At 46.4% G+C, this 16,136-nt stretch overlaps 1 protein-coding gene across 2 annotated transcripts in view; it reads right to left on the bottom strand.

The window, feature by feature from the left end:
- Nucleotides 1-16,136, bottom strand: part of FAM234B (family with sequence similarity 234 member B) — a 178,789-nt gene that overhangs the window by 141,634 nt on the left and 21,019 nt on the right. The window lies entirely within an intron of this gene.

The raw sequence follows: 16,136 nt of genomic DNA on the forward strand, positions 1-16,136 counted from the left end.
TCATGACCCTGCACTATGCTGGCGACAGTAAAAAATTTTTTTTTTTTTTTTTATATGCATCAGTATATCCGGAAAGGATTCACAACGTGTCACTTTTTCCACATTTTGTTATGTTACAGCCCAATTCCAAAACTGATTCAATTCATTATTTTCCTCAAAATGCTACAAACAATACCCCAGAATGACAGCGTGAAAGAAGTTTGTTTGAAATGTTTGCAAGTTTATTAAAAAAAAAAAAAAAAAAAAAAAAAAAAAATTACATGTACACAGCCTTTGCTCAATACTTTGTTGAAGCACCTTTGGAACCAGTTGCAGCCTCAAGTCTTTGTATGATGCTACAAAGCTTGGCACCCCTATTTTTGGGCAGTTTCTCCCATTCTTCTTTGCAGGACCTCTCAAGTTCCGGTTGGATGGGGAGCATCGGTGCACCGCCATTTTAAGATTTCTCCAGAGATGTTCAATTGGGTTCTATGTATACAAGGAGGAGTGGCAAGTTCCCACATCTAAGTGCAATTAGTCTAAAAACAATTGAAGCCAGAGATAAATAAAAAAAGGTGGCACTCCCATTTTGTGAAATTGTAAAAACATGTATCCTGGTGGAAACTATGCAGAGCTTGGCAGGGTCGTGGCTGGGTCTCTACAATCAGTCTGTAGCAGCCGCTGGGAGAGGACACCCATTTGCTGTGAAGGTGCTGTGGATGGGGGCAGGTCAGCTGCAAGATGGTGACAGCAGAAGACTTTGGAGATCAGCCACAGCACCTTCCCAGACAAACTGATGTCCTCTCCCAGCAGTTCCTACAGACCGATTGTAGAGACCCAGCCGAGCTTTGCATAGTTTTCACCAGGATACATGTTTGAGTGTCCGCCTTAGGAAAGCCTTTTCCAATGTGGACACTCGATGCGGGGGGGGGGGGGGGAGCTACCAGCATCGCCAGGGGACCCCAGAAGTCAAAGATCTGGGCCACTCTGTGCAAAACAAACTGCACAGTGGAGGCAAGTATGAATTATTATTTTTTTTATTTTACACATAACAAAGAGGGTTTACCCCTTTAAGGCTTCCAATTCTTTCTTGGGACAGCTGCAGCCTGAATCTTAGTGTTTTTATGATACGATCTCCAAACACATTGTTGCTTTTTGATGAATTTTTTTCTCCCAACAAACAAAAAGTCCACCCCCCCCCCCCAAACACTTTACACCATTATGTACTTTTTTTTTGCATCAATTGGGTTCAGGTCTATGCTCTGGCTGGACCGCTCAAGGACATTCACAGGAGTTGTCCTGTAGTCACTCCTTTGTTATCTTGGCTGTGTGCTTAGGGTCATTGTCCCGTTGGAAGATGAACCGTCGCCCCAGATGGAGGTCCAGAGTGCTCTGGAGCAGGGTTTTCATCAAGGATGTCTCTGTACATTGCTGCATTCATCTTTTCCTCAATCCTGACTAGTCTCCTGGTTCCTGCCGCTAAAAAAACATCCCCATAGCATGATGAGGAATGGTTTCCATCTGGTGGAGTGCTGCAGAGATGGTTGTTCTTCTGGAAGGTTCTCCTCTCTCCACAGAGAAATGCTGGTCACCTCCCTGACCAAGGCCCTTCTCCCCCGATCGCTTAGTTTGGTCAGGGGGCCCACTCTAGGAAGAATCCTGGTGGTTACAAACTTCTTTCATTTAATGGATGATGGAGGCTGTGCTCATTGGGACCTTCAATTCTGCAAAAAAATTTATGTACCATTCCCCAGATCTGTGCCTCAATAAAATCCTGTCTCAGAGGTCTACAGACAATTCCTTGGACTTCATTATTTAGTTTGTACTCTGACATGCACGCTTTTCCAAATCATGTCCAATCAACTGAATTTACCACAGGTGGACTCCAATAAAGTTGTAGAAACATCTCAAGGATGATTAGTGGAGACAGGATGCAGCTAAACTTTGAGTGTCGTGGCAAAGGCTGTAAATAATTACTGTATGTACATGTGATTTTTTTTTTGTTTTTTATTTTTAATAAATTTGCAAAGATTTCAAAACAAACTTCTTTCACATTGTCATTATGGGATATTGTGCGTAGAATTTCGCGCAAAATAATTAATATATTTCGGAATAAGGCTGGAACATAACGAAATGTGGAAAAAGTGAAGCGCTGTGAATACTTTCTGGATGCACTGTACATTATGAAACATTGGTAAGAACAGTGAAACAGCTATACTGTGAGGATATTCACCCAACAAAAGGGTATAAGCATAAAGCCATGCAGTATATAGCATTGTAGGTGAATTAAAAGGAAAGAGGAAAGAGGAAAAAAAAGATAGAAGAGGGAAAAAATAAAATAAGAATTATAATAATAATAATAATAATAATAATAATAATAATAATAATAATAATAATAGAGAGAAGAGGAAAGAATCCCTCCCATCCATAAGCTCCCCACCAACCGTTTATCCAATTACCAGTAAACATCTGGTACTTGTAAAGAAGTAAGCCAGGGCTTCCATATCTTATCAAAAAGTATTTGTTTATCCAGCAGGATACTCACTATTTTTTCCATTAGTGTTACTAAACCCAGGACCCTGCATTCGCTATATCTGATCTCCCACAGTATACAGAACAGGGACATGCAATTATTTTAGTAAATATAAACTGCTAAAAACTTCTCATCATCAGTATATAGCAGTCTTTTGACTTTTATCAGTGCCTGGTTAAAGCATCTGTTTGGGACTTTATATGAGGTAAAGACCATTTAGGTCATATAGCACCATCCCTGTCTGCTAAGACTATCATAAGGGGAAAGGGGGCGAGGGAAGGGTTGGGACTTTGTGTGAAGCATGTAGTCTCCAGGGGCAACCAACTATCAATAGTGCAATTATTAGAAAAAAATACATTGGGACCATATTCAATAAGATAACATAAATAAATGATAGCGGTACTATAACCTCTGGAAAGAGTCTAAAAATGCCTAAGCATATATATAGTACACCATCCCAGGGAGAACCTACTATCGATAATAATTATGTAGTTCTAATTATTGAAATACAGTAACCATGATTGGTAAAATGAGAAACAATTTTTACTAGTAGTAGCATAGCCCCTAAATTCATCCATATACGGTACACATACACATCATTTACATATCAAACAGTATTTACAATAATGGAAAAAAAGCTTGAGGTGTGTTCACACTTCACTTGCTGTTCTATCAGGATGCAGGACCCCTGACTCTGTCTAGCACTGTGTTAATCACCTGCACCCGCCCAAGAAAAATAAAAACCTCTCTAGCAATACACACCAAACTGAGCATCTGAGCATCCCCCCCCCCCCCCCCCCCCCAGGTTCCACAGTGAATATAACAAGCATGCTTTACTGCACATACAGAATGATTTTGCTGTTGTGGGTTTAGTAACTTTAAGCATGGTCCAAGCCATCATGTTTCAAGTAAACTAGTGTTTCAGCAGGGCAAGTCTACAGGACTCTTCCAAGCCATTGCAATGGCTATCTTGGCTGCCAAAAATATAACATAAATAAGGGTCTGAGTATGTCTTGGGATATTATCCATTGGCATGTTTGTTCAACAGTACAATCCAGGGATCCTTAATATTAACCATTTTGACGGAATATATCAATGAGTGGACATGTCCCCAAAATCATCTAACCTTACAGCAAACCCACGAGATATGAAGGGGTGTTCCCACCTGTCTACAAGTTCAAAAGCATGACGGTGAAGTACCTGGGAACATTTTGGAGATTTTGGTACTAAATACCACCTAGAAAAGACCTTGAAGGAAATTTTATTATTTCTATTGTATATGTTTTATAACAGAAAATAGATTTTTTTTCCCCATTTTCAGTCTTTTTTCATTTATATAATAAAAAAAATATAAGAAAAACAGCAGTGATCAAATCCCCCCCCCCCCCAAAAGAAAGTGCCATTTGTGTGATAAAAATGATATACATTTTTATTTGTATACAGCGTTGCATGACCACGTAATCATCAGTTAAAGTATCGCAGTTCTGAATAGCAAAAAATGGCCTGGTCATGAAGGGGGTAAAACCTTCCAGACTTGATATGGTTGATATATTGCAATATTTCATGCCATCTCTTAAAAAAAAAAAAAAAAAAAAAAAAATACAATATAAATAACTAGCTATTACACAATAAACTGATGCAGCTTTATGAAACTGTTCTATTTGTAAAGTTGGGTGAAAAAAATAAAAAATAATAAAAAAACTTTCCCCATGAATACTGACAGTTTAAAATTAAGACGATTGGTAGTTTTATCAGCTTTACAAGAGGTTGCCTCCCTGAATTTCTAAGCAATGATAAGCGTTCCCAGGTCATTCTGTCTTATGCAAATACAACCATCATTTATATTTGTTTAGAGCCCCGTGAATGCAGCCATCAAAATATACACATCTAGATGCGTTTGGCTCACTTCTCGCTTTGCTATGGCTGAATTGACACCTAGAATTCCAGGGCCGTTTAGTCAGGTTTTCTGCAGCTAAACGTGTGTAAATGTACATAAATGCGATATGGATCTGGGCGGTATAAAGTCTGTTTATACTTTCCAGAGCAATTCATGAGATCCTAATGTGCTAACAAGCTAGTCTAATACCGCGTACACACGTAGCAGACTATCCAGCGGACTTAGTCTGGCGGACTTTCCGAACTAGCTACCTGCCCACACACGCCACTTTTGCGGTAGACTAAGTACGGCGTACTAAGTCCGCCGTACTTTTGAAATGAACGGACTCGCCCACACACACACACGGAGGAAAGTCCGCTCATTTTGAGCGAGTCTCCAGGTAGCCGGGGCCAGCGAAGGAGGCGTCGCTGGCCCCGTCACCTGGTATGGACTTAAAGGAAAATCCCTACGCTGAAAAGTCGGCGTGGGGGTCCCCCCTAGGTCCATATCAGACCCTTATCCGAGCACGCTACCTGGCCGGCCAGGAAAGGGGGTGGGGACGAGCGCACGTCCCCCCCCCTTCCTGAGCCATACCAGGCCGCGTGCCCTCAAGGCAGCGTGACCCCCCCACCCCAAAGCACCTTGTCCCCATGTTGATAAAGGACAAGGGCCTCTTCCCGACAACCCTGGCCGTTGGTTGTCGGGGTCTGCGGGCAGGGGGCTTATTGGAATCCGTGAGCCCCCCCACCCTATGTGAATGAGTGTGGGGTACAATGTACCTGTGAGAAAAAGTAAAAAAAAACACACACACACACACACACACACACACACACACACACGGGTTAAAATAGTTTATTGCACAGCTCCGGGGGGTCTTCTTCCATCTTCGGGGATCTTCTCGCCAGACTCCTCCGCTATCTTCTGCTCTCTCTTTCACTAGCGGCTTTCTTCTTTGCCGCCGCCCAGTTCTTCCGACTTCGGGGGTCTTGTCCCCCTCTTCGGTTCTTCTTGCCGGGCCACTGCGCCTTCTTCTAGCTCTTTTACAAGCGGTGGTCCAGTCTTCTGTCGCCGTCTTCTGTTCTTCTCTTCTGGAGATGTTGCCTCGTCGCTGTCTCCGGTCACAATGGCAGGGAGGCGGCGTGCGGCGACTTATATAGGGACATCACCGGATGATGTCCCCGCCCATTATGATGTCAGTCCCAGAGGATGCTGGGACTGTGACATCATCCGGTGATGTCCCTATATAAGTCGCAGCACCCCTGCCATTGTGACCGGAGATAGCGACGAGGCAACATCTCCAGAAGAGAAGAAGAACAGAAGACGGCGACAAAAGACCGGGCCACCGCTTGTAAAAGAGCTAGAAGAAGAAGGTGCGGTGGCCCAGCAAGAAGAACTGAAGAGGGAGACAAGACCCCCGAAGTCGGAAGAAGAGGGCGGTGGCGAAGAAGAAAGCCGGGCTCCTCCGCTAGTAAAAGAGCTAGCAAAAGAGCAGAAGATAGCAGAGGAGTCCGGCGAGAAGACCCCCGAAGACGGAAGAAGACCCCCGGAGCTGTGCAATAAACTATTTTAACCCTTATGTGTTGTGTTTTTTTTTATTTACTTTTTTTCACAGGAGAATGGGTAGGAGTACATTGTACCCCATACTCATTCACATAGGGTGGGGGGCCGGGATCCGGGGGCCCCCTTATTAAAGGGGGCTCACGGATTCCGATAAGCCCCCCGCCTGCAGACCCCGACAACCAACGGCCAGGGTTGTCGGGAAGAGGCCCTTGTCCTCATCAACATGGAGACAAGGTGCTTTGGGGTGGGGGGGCCCCGCGGCCCCCCCTTCCCCAAGGCACCTCCCATGTTGAGGGCACGCGGCCTGGTACAGCTCGGGGGGGGGGCGCGCGCTCGTCCCCACCCCCTTTCCTGGCCGGCCGGGTAGTGTGCTCAGATAAGGGTCTGATATGGACCTAGGGGGGACCCCCCATGCTGATTTTTTGGTGTAGGGATTCCCCTTTAAGTCCATACCAGGTGACAGGGCCAGCAACGCCTCCTTCGCTGGCCCCGGCTACCTGGAGATGCGCTCAAAATGAGTGGACTTTTCTCCGGGCAGGAAAAGTCCATTCATTTCAAAAGTACGGCGGACTGGCACACACACGGCCCTACTGTCCGCCGAAATGCAAGTCTGACGGACAGATTGGAGTGCAAAACTACTTTCTTAGTCCGCCAGACTTTTGGGTAAAATAAGTCAGTCGGAGCCTACACACGGGCGGATTTTCCGCCGGACTTTTCCACCGGATTGTTTGATCGTATGTATGAGGCATAATGGAGTTTTGTGTGTGGGATTATAAATTCCTAGGAAGAAAGCTTCAAATTCTGTGTACAAGCTTTCAGAAAAAAAAAAAAAAAAAAAGTTTAATGTACGGTAACTTAAAGCGATTGTAAAGTCAGAAGGTTTTCTTATTTTAATGCATTCTATGCATTATGATAAAAAGCCTTCTGTGTGCAGCAGCCCCCCTAATACTTACCTGAGGTCCATCTCGATCCAGCGATGTTGCAGGAGTGTCTTGGCTGCCCGGGACTCCCTTCATTGGCGGAGACAGCAGCATGGCGCCATCGGCTCCCGCTGCTGTCACAGTCAGTCAGCCAATGAGGAGAGAAAGTGGGTGGGGCCAGGCCGCATCTCTGAACAGCTGATGCTTTCTGTGGGTGCACTCAACAGAGGGGAGGGGCCAGGAGCACTGAAGAGGGACCTCAGACATGGAGGATTTTTTTTTGCAAAAAAAAAAAAACCTTTAGTGTCACTTTAATACATTTTCATATTTGGATATGGTCTGCTCACAAATGGACCATCTCATACAGGTTCTCAGACGTGAATCTCTGATTATCAGAGCACATGTCCCTATATGCCAGCATACAGATACTACAATTCCTAGAAAGTCTCCAATCTTCTCATTTATTTATAACTTGGTGCTATTAAATTTGCCTTACCATCTCAGTAAGTATTCAAGCTATGATTTTCTAATCACTGATGGGGACACTGGCTTGCTTTTTGTCGTTGTTGCGAATGCTAAGCATTGGATCAAGCACCCGCTTTTACCACCCCCCCCCCCGGCCAACAGTGTGAACAAACCCTAAGGCCTCCTGGATCCTGAGCATGAAAAAAAAAAAAAAAAACCCCAACACTGCCTTTAGAAGAGTTTGATTTATTTATTTTTTTACTCCCTCTAAATACCCCTCCATGTTAAGGTATGTGTCCAAGAACACACAAGTGTTTACAGGCGTATTATAATTGGAGTGTTTAGAGGAAGGAGAAAAAAAAAAAAAAAGAAGAGAGAAAAAACGCCACACACACACACACACACACACACACACAACCAGTGTATGGGGTGGCATTTGGGCAGAAAAAGAAAACATAAAACGCACATAACCACGTCTAAAATGTATGTATGTTAATGCATTCTAATGGACAAAATAAATGAATATTCTGGCCAACAAATGCATTAAAGCGGGAGTTCCGACCGTTTTTTTTTTTTTTTTTTTTAAAAGCCAGCAGCTACAAATACTGCAGCTGCTGACTTTTAAATTAATGACAGTTACCCACCCAGCGCGCCCGCGATGTCGGCACCCGAAGCCGATCTCTTGATCGTCTCTCGGGTGCTGCCGCCGCCATCTTGGGTATGGGAATTAGGAAGTGGAGCCTTTCGTGGGGGGTGGGGTGGGGAGGATTCCAATGAGCGGAAGGTCCACTTTAGGGTGGACCTCCGCTTTAACACACGTATGCAGAAGTTATGTGCAGGCATCACCTGCATGGACACGATCACATCCCAAAGTCTGACATGCTGGCACAAATCCAAATGCACAGTGTCTGCTTAATCACCTGTCTGAATGAGCCCTTAAAGGAAGTTGAAAAATAACAGACTTACTGGCTGTATGAAGAGAGTTTGAGTATAGCCTCAAATATTAGTGATCAAATGGAAGATAAAATGTCATCATCCAAATTAAGATATGGGAAACTGAAAAGGTGAAAATATGGGGACAGTTGCTGACCGATACACAAAGAAACCTAGAATGGTTAATGGACTTACTGGCTGGATCTCCAGGTGAAATGGAAAAATAAATAAAATAAAATTCGAAGTTACGTACCGGTAACGTTTTTTCCAGGTGTCTTTCAGGACAGCACACTTGAGCGACCTCGGCTCCTCCCTGCTTAGGAAACACCGCCTCCACCAGATCTTTAAAACCATTCCTTCCCTCCAGCCCTTCAGCTTTTGCACAAGCACCTCCGGCCAGACTAGGGAGACATAAAGATACATCATAAAAAAAACTACACATACCTGATGCTCTCATGTCCTAATGGTAAGACCTTATTTTGGGTGGGTACCGGTGCTGTCCTGAAAGACTCCTGGAAAAAACGTTACCGGTACCTAACTTCGATTTTCCCTCTTTCGTCTTTCAGGACAGCACACTTGAGAGGATAAGCGAGAACTTACCCTAGGGTGGGAACACTGCTTGCAGGGCTTTACGCCCAAAGGTCTGGTCCTGGGCAGACAATAAGTCCAATCTGTAGTGCTTAACGAAAGTCTTAAAACTTGACCCCATTGCTGCTCTGCAGATCTGGTCGGGTGTAGCACCAGCCCACTCTGCTTGAGACGTTGCCATAGCCCCAGTGGAATGGGCCCTAATACCTTCTGGGACCTCCACCCCTTTTGCTTGGTATGCCTGACTGATCATCAACCTAATCCACCTGGCTATAGTATTTCTAGAGGCTTTAGAACCCTTCCTAGCCCCTGAACAAGAAACAAAAAATTAATCAGACTTCCTGAATTGCTCCGTAACCTCTAGGTATTTTAACACACACACCTGACATCTAACTTGTGGAAGACAGGTTCCTGTTCCCTCACGGGATTCGAACAAAAAGTGGGCCAACAGATTTCCTGACTTCTATGGAAATTAGAAGCTACCTTTGGCAAAGAGGCCGGATCAGTTTTAAAGATAATCCGATCCGGAAAAATCTGAAGGAAAGGTGCCCTCCTTGAGAGGGCTTCTAGCTCACTGACCCTTCTTGCAGTAGTGATAGCTACCAAAAAAACTGTCTCGAGGGTTAAAAAAACGTTACCGTATAAGAACTGATAGGCTCAAAAGGATCCTCTGTAAGAGCCTGCAAAACTAAAGATAGATCCCAAACTGGAAAGTGATGTAAACTGACTGGTCTCTGTCTACTTAAACCTTTAAAAGAACCTGGAAACCCAAGGATTCGCTGCCAGTTGCTGCGCAAGAAAAACACTTGGGGTCCTTTCACACAGGGCGGATCAGTGCTGATCCGCCCCGTGGATATCCGCTTGCTCAGTGGGGATCGCCGGAGCGATCTCCACTGAGCAGGAAGATGACAGGTCTGTCTCTGCACACTGCGCAGGGATGGACCTGTCACAGCGCCGCTTTCCCCTATGGGAGATCGGGTGACGACAGACCGCAGTGTCCGTCGTCACCCGATCCGATGACGGATGGAAAAATAGCTTTTTCCTCCGTCACACTTTTTCGGATCGGAGCAGGTCAGATGTCAGCGGACATGTCATCGCTGACATCCGACGCTCCATAAAGCTCTATGGAGCATCCGTTCAGGTCCGCCAGAAAAACTGACAGGCGGATCTGAACGGATCGGTAGTGTTAAAGGGGCCTTAAGGCAGAAACCTGACTTTTAAGAGTACTGAGCGCCATTCCCTTATCTGCCCCCTCTGTAGGAACTCCAGCACTGCTACTGGACAATGAATGTTAAAGGAGCTCTCCGCACACCAGGAATTGGATTTTCTCCATACCTTCAAATAAACCCTGCGTGTCTCTTCCTTTCTATAATTCAGAAGAGTTGCTATTAACCTTTTCGGAGAACCCCTTGCTTTTCAGCCTCTCCTCTTCAGTAGCCAGGCTGCCAGACTCCACCTCTTCCCCTGAGGGGAGCAGATTGGGCCTTGGAAAAGTAGATCTTCCCTGACCGGAAGTATCCAGGGTGGTTACACCACCAGTTTCTTTAGAACAGATAAACAAGGCCTCCTGGGCCAGTGTGGGGCTATCAAGATTAGAGGTCGACCGATGTGGGTTTTTCTCTGGCCGATGCCGATATTTAGAAACCCAGCGGCCGATGGCCGATATATGATGCCGATTTTTTTGGTCCAATACGTTAGGCCGATTTTTTTTTTTTTTTTTTTTCCCCTTTTTTTTTCCCCCTTCATCTCATAAAATCTAAGTTAGACACCTTTCACACTGGGCGTTTTTCAGGCGCTTTTGGGCTAAAAATAGTGCCTGTAAATTGCCTTCAAAACATCTCCCCTGCAGTCTCAGTGTGAAAGCCTGAGTGCTTTCACAATGAGGAGATGCGCTGGCAGGACGTTAAAAAAAAAAAAAAAATCCTGCAAGCAGCATCTTTGGAGCGGTGTAAACCGCTCCTCCACCACTCCTGCCCATTGAAATGAATCGGCACCGCTGCCGAAGCGCATTTGGCAGCAGCGCTTCACAAGTGGCCACTAGCTAGGTTATAAGTGCCCCGCTAGCAGCGGAATAGCGCCACTAAAATGACGGTAAAGCGTTGCTAAAACCAGCAGCGTTTTACCATCAACGCCTGCCCACTCCAGTGTGAAAGCAGCCTTCAGTAATAAGTGATACAGAAAATTTCTTACATTTATTAAACAAAACAAACCTCCATACAGTTCACTTGTATGTATAATTTAGATTAAAAAAAAAAAGGGCTAACTTTACCGTTTTCTTTTATCACATAAAATAATGCAACTACCGCTATTTTATTCCCTAGGGTCTCTGCTAAAAAAATATATATCATTTTTGGGGGTTCTACGTGATTTTCTAGCAGAAAATACAGGATTTTTACTTGTAAGCAACAAGTGTCAGAAAAGATTTAGTCTTTAAAGGGTTAAACTGAGAACTCTACACAGGGAGTTCAGTCCATTGAAGAAGAAACAAACATTGTATCTCTGATCTTTTCTTGGCAGCCTGCCCAGAGGAGGAGGAAAGTTGCTTCGCTGATAAACTTCAGGCAACTTACATTGACTTCTATTACAGAAGTCTTTTGTAAGTCACGCTGAACATATGATCGGCCTTTTTATCAGCACAATCGGCTGATGCATTAAAAAATGGCAAATATCGGCCGATATATCGGCCGCACGATATATCGGTCGACCTCTAATCAAGATTAGGGTTGCTTTTCTCCACCACCAGAGGGACCTCTTGACTTTTATTGGAATGAGAACCGTAGAGTCCAGAGAATTTTGAGTATGATCCCAAAAGCTGCAGGGGGCGAAAGTAGGTTCCTGCCTACCTTACCGCTGGAAGGGCCGATGTCAGCAGTCCCAAGGCTGACATGGCCTTTCTTATAGAGATTTGTTGATTGCTTTGAAGAACTGTCAAAGCCTTGTCTACCTTGCAAATTTTCTCCTCTGGGAGAAAGACTCGCTGCCGAGTTGAATCTAGAACGTACCCTGAGAACGTCACCATCTGTGATGGAACCAGGTTGGACTTCTCCAAATTTAAGAGCCATCCCAATTGATCCAAAATATTTCTTGCTATCTGTAAACCCTGAACCAGCTGCTCCGGTGAAGATGCAAACAGGAGCAGATCATCCGGGTATGCTACCACTGGGATTCCCCCAAGTCGTAGGAAAACCAGTGCCTCCACCATAGCTTTGGTGAATATCCGGGGGTGGGGGATAGCCCAAAGGGGAGGGTCCGGAACTGAAGATGTACTACTTCTGAGCCTGACCTTACTACCACCCTGAGGAATTTCTGGCTGTCCTCAGCAATTGGAATGTGCAGATAGGCGTCTCTTAGATCTATGGACACCAAGAAGTAACTTGGAGGAAGCAGTGTTTTCACGGAAAAAATTGAATCCATCCAGAACCTTTTGCAACAGATTGACAGATCCAAAGCTTTCAGGTTCAGGATTAACCTGAACTTCCTTGAAGGTTTTCTGACCACCAAGACGTGGGAACAAAACCCTCTACCTACCTCCCCCCAGGAGAAACCCTTGACACTGCACCCTGCTGCTCCAAATCCTCCAGAGAAGTCAGAAGGGCTACTGCCTTCTCTGCACACCTTGGCAGGCCTGTGATTAACAACTCCTCCCTTTAAAGACTTTAAAACTGCACTCTGTAACCCCTCCTTATTATGCCTAGAATAAAAAGGATTGGAGGTAACCAACTCCCACTGTGGGAGGAAAGGCCCAGTCTTCTTCCCACCAGGGTTAACTTGTCATTGGGACTGCTCAGGAGGGCGAAAAATCGTTCCCCCACGCCCTCTGCCTTTGTTGGTCCAGACTCTTTTCTCGGACTTAGGCCTCGGAAAGTTAAACTTCCTTTGTGGGCAGGTCTTTTTAGATTTTTTCCCCCCCACTTTTTTCTTTAAGGGAAAAGCCTTCTTTTTATCCGCTGTCCGATCAAGGACAGCCTCCAGGTCTGGACGGAACAGTAAATCCCCCGTGAAGGGAATACCACAACGTTTGATCTTTGAAGTATTGTCCCATTGCCATTTCTTTAACCAAAGTGCCCTTCTAGCTGAATTAACCAAGGCAGAGGATCTAGCAGACATGTGGACCGACTCTGCTGATGCATCCGCTATGTATGCGACTCCTTTTAAAAGCATTGGGAAAGAAGAAATAATTGTTTCTTTTGCAGTCCCTGCCTCAATATGAGCTTTTATATGAGTCAACCAGTGCTCCATGTTGCGTGCCACCACTGTGACAGCCATATCAGGCCCATGACTTGAGGAGAGAGTCTATCCTCTTGTCAATAGGGTCGGTTAGCATACCCATATCTTCAAAAGCCAAATCTGTCCTTCTGGGTACCTGAGAGAAGGCCGCATCCAGTCTAGGAGATTTGTTCCACACAGCAGATTCATCCTCTGAAACAGGGAATCTGCGTTTTAATGCTCTAGAAAAGAAAGGCTTCCTCTCTGGGTCTAGCCATTCCTTCCTAATGGTGTCTACCAGAACTTCATGCATTGGGAAGACCCTTTTCTTCGGTTCTCCTAGACCTTCATACATCTGGCCATGCAGAGACCGGGATTTTTTTCTGCTCTTGGATACCCAGTGTAGTGTGAATAGCTCCCAGGACCTCTTCCACTTCCTTCAAGGAGAGTTTGAAATGGGAGGATCTGGAAGATTCGCCATCCACCTTCTCTCCCTCTGACTCAGAAGAGTCTGAGGATTCACTGTCATGCTCATCCTCTAGTTACCTCTAGGTAACCCATCATTAGCAGAGGGACCTGCCAAGGGGCCAGGTGTGAAATCCTGTTGTGCTGGCAGAGGACTTGCTGGGGGCTGTATAGATTGAAAATTCCCAAACAAGGTTTTAAAAGACTGAAAAGTGCCGAAAAGCTCTTTAACAGAAGACGCCAAACTAGAACTTTGTTCCTCAGCCTGATCCTTGACTAAGCTTTCAATGCAATTCCTGTATAATGCTTTCCCCCAGGAATCCCCTAACACACTTCTACATAAGGGGCACCTTTTCCTGGACCCATGTGAAAGCTTAGATTTTTCCATGGACTTGTCCTGTAACGACAAAAAAAAAAACCCCAGCATCAGCCTCTGTCAGCAAAATAATTTAACACCAGACCGACTCCAGGAGTGCACCCTCCCAGGACCAACCACCACCAGGGTCCCAGACGTGCAACTCTTCCCCTCCCACCAAGAAGGAGAGATCACCCATGGAGCTAAACGGGAAGTAGTAAGGGAACACCACCCCAGGGTTCCACTTACCTTAGAATGGCTGGTGCTGGCATCACCCGAAACCGAACGGGAACCATTAGTCTCAGACATCCCTTCGGCCTGAACGGTTGATTCGCCAAAAACTGCTCCTCTTAGCTGTCGCTACAGGGTGAATGGGGCAGACACCAGCCTTCGCGCCATTCATTTTGGAGTCCCACGACCGGAACCAGAAGTCGCTGGTGAACCGAACGTGACCTCTCCCGTCGGAAAAAGATGTCACCCGCCATCAAGCGTTGCGCTCCATGCTGGCCACACTAACGAGGGGGAGACGCAGACACATCCAACGAACACCTTCCCCAGGCAGCGCTAAAACAAATGTCCCATGTCTGCGCTTTCCCCAAGGAAGGATGAGATGCTCCAGACACTGCAGGTAACGGACTCCCCAGCCCTGCTGCAATGTATGAGACCTCAGTCTCTCAGGACATCCCTTCGGCCAGAGCGAACGTTCTGCCTTCAGGATCATACTGGACTCAGCCTCCCCAGCTGAATTAAAACCAGGTTTCTAGTGATGTCTCCTCGCCGGAGGAAACACCAAAACTGAAGGGCTGGAGAGAAGGAATGGTTTTAAAGATCTGGTGGAGGCGATGTTTCCTAAGAAGGGAGGAGCCGAGGTCTCAAGTGTGCTGTCCTGAAAGACGAAAGAGGGGAAAAAAAACAAACAAAAAAAATAAATAAAACGCAGCTGCCACATCTAAGAACTGGCAAGCTGCAATAAACAATATTACATTTTTTAAATTAATTACCAGAGGAGCAGGTTTGGAACAGTTCTGGTAAACATATAAAGTAGGGGGCATGGCAAGATGGTGACCTGAGCGGACTTGCGAGACGGGAGCTCTGCGCTGCACTGACTAATTTATCCGCCTAGAGAGTAATTACAACACCCTTCTGCCCCTGTGCTTGTGCCACTTGGCTCCGGGTATGAAATGAGGGAACCCCGGCTCGCAGAAGAAGCGGCAACAGGCCCAAAAGACCCCGCCGACTACCCGGGACACACGTGCGTTCTCCTTCAACATGGCGGCCGCGCTGGGGACTGACTAATTCACTGCTCTTATGCAAGCCATTACGGGGTGCCAGACCACGCTGATGGCTAAAATTGAGCAGATGCAGATTGAGATGGGTCTAATCCGGAGGGATATGGACAAGTACAGGGACAGGCTGGCTGAGGCTGAGAGGAGAGTGGGGGATACTGAAGATATGGTTCATACGCACGGCGAATCTATCCGGACCCTGCAGGTGAAGATGAGGGTGGAACAACCTCCGCCTGGTGGGCCTCCCGGAGGGGCCGTGACCCGGTGACTTTTGCTGAACAGCTGCTGCGCACCGTTCTACCCCAGGCTGTCTTCTCCCCCCACTTTGCGGTTGAGTGGGCGCACCGGATGCCGTCGGTGAAGGGACCGCCGGGGACGCCACCGAGGACCTTTATCTTCCGGCTATTGAATTTTCATGACTGGGACATCGTATTGAGGGAGGCGAGGAAGATCGGGGAGCTGTGACACGAGAACGCCAGGATTATGTTCTTCCCCGATTACTCGACTGAAACAATGCCTTCGCCGCACGTTTGATCATGTTAAAGTGCAACTCCGTGCAAGAGGCCTGAAGTATGATGTTCCCGGCTAGACTACGAGTGGTGGACGGTGAGTCGACAAAATTCTTTACATCCCGGAGGATGCGTCCCGCTGGATTGAGTCGCTGCCCCGGGACCGTTAGAGCTACCATTCTTCCCTGAGGTCAGCAACGCTCCCACCCCGCCTGTACTCTCTATGTCCCTGCTGCTCCCGTGTCCCTCTCTGTGCGCTGGCAGGCTGAGCCTCACCGCCCGCACATGCCCGATGGGTTCCCCCCCCCCCTGGATTGGAGCCTCCTGAATAAAAGGGAGCGGTAATGGCAGAGCTGAACTAGGGGCTGTGAGAAGCCGGGCTGCGGGTCACTACCTCTGCGGCACCATGGCCCGGGGGATCTGACATGCTGCGGGACGAGATTACTTTTATTGGGACTAGT

This window comes from Lithobates pipiens, unplaced genomic scaffold, assembly GCF_037356315.1.
Source record: "Lithobates pipiens isolate NorthernLeopardFrog02 unplaced genomic scaffold, aLitPip1_a1.2 Scaffold_23, whole genome shotgun sequence".
Classification (NCBI taxonomy): Eukaryota; Metazoa; Chordata; class Amphibia; order Anura; family Ranidae; genus Lithobates; species Lithobates pipiens.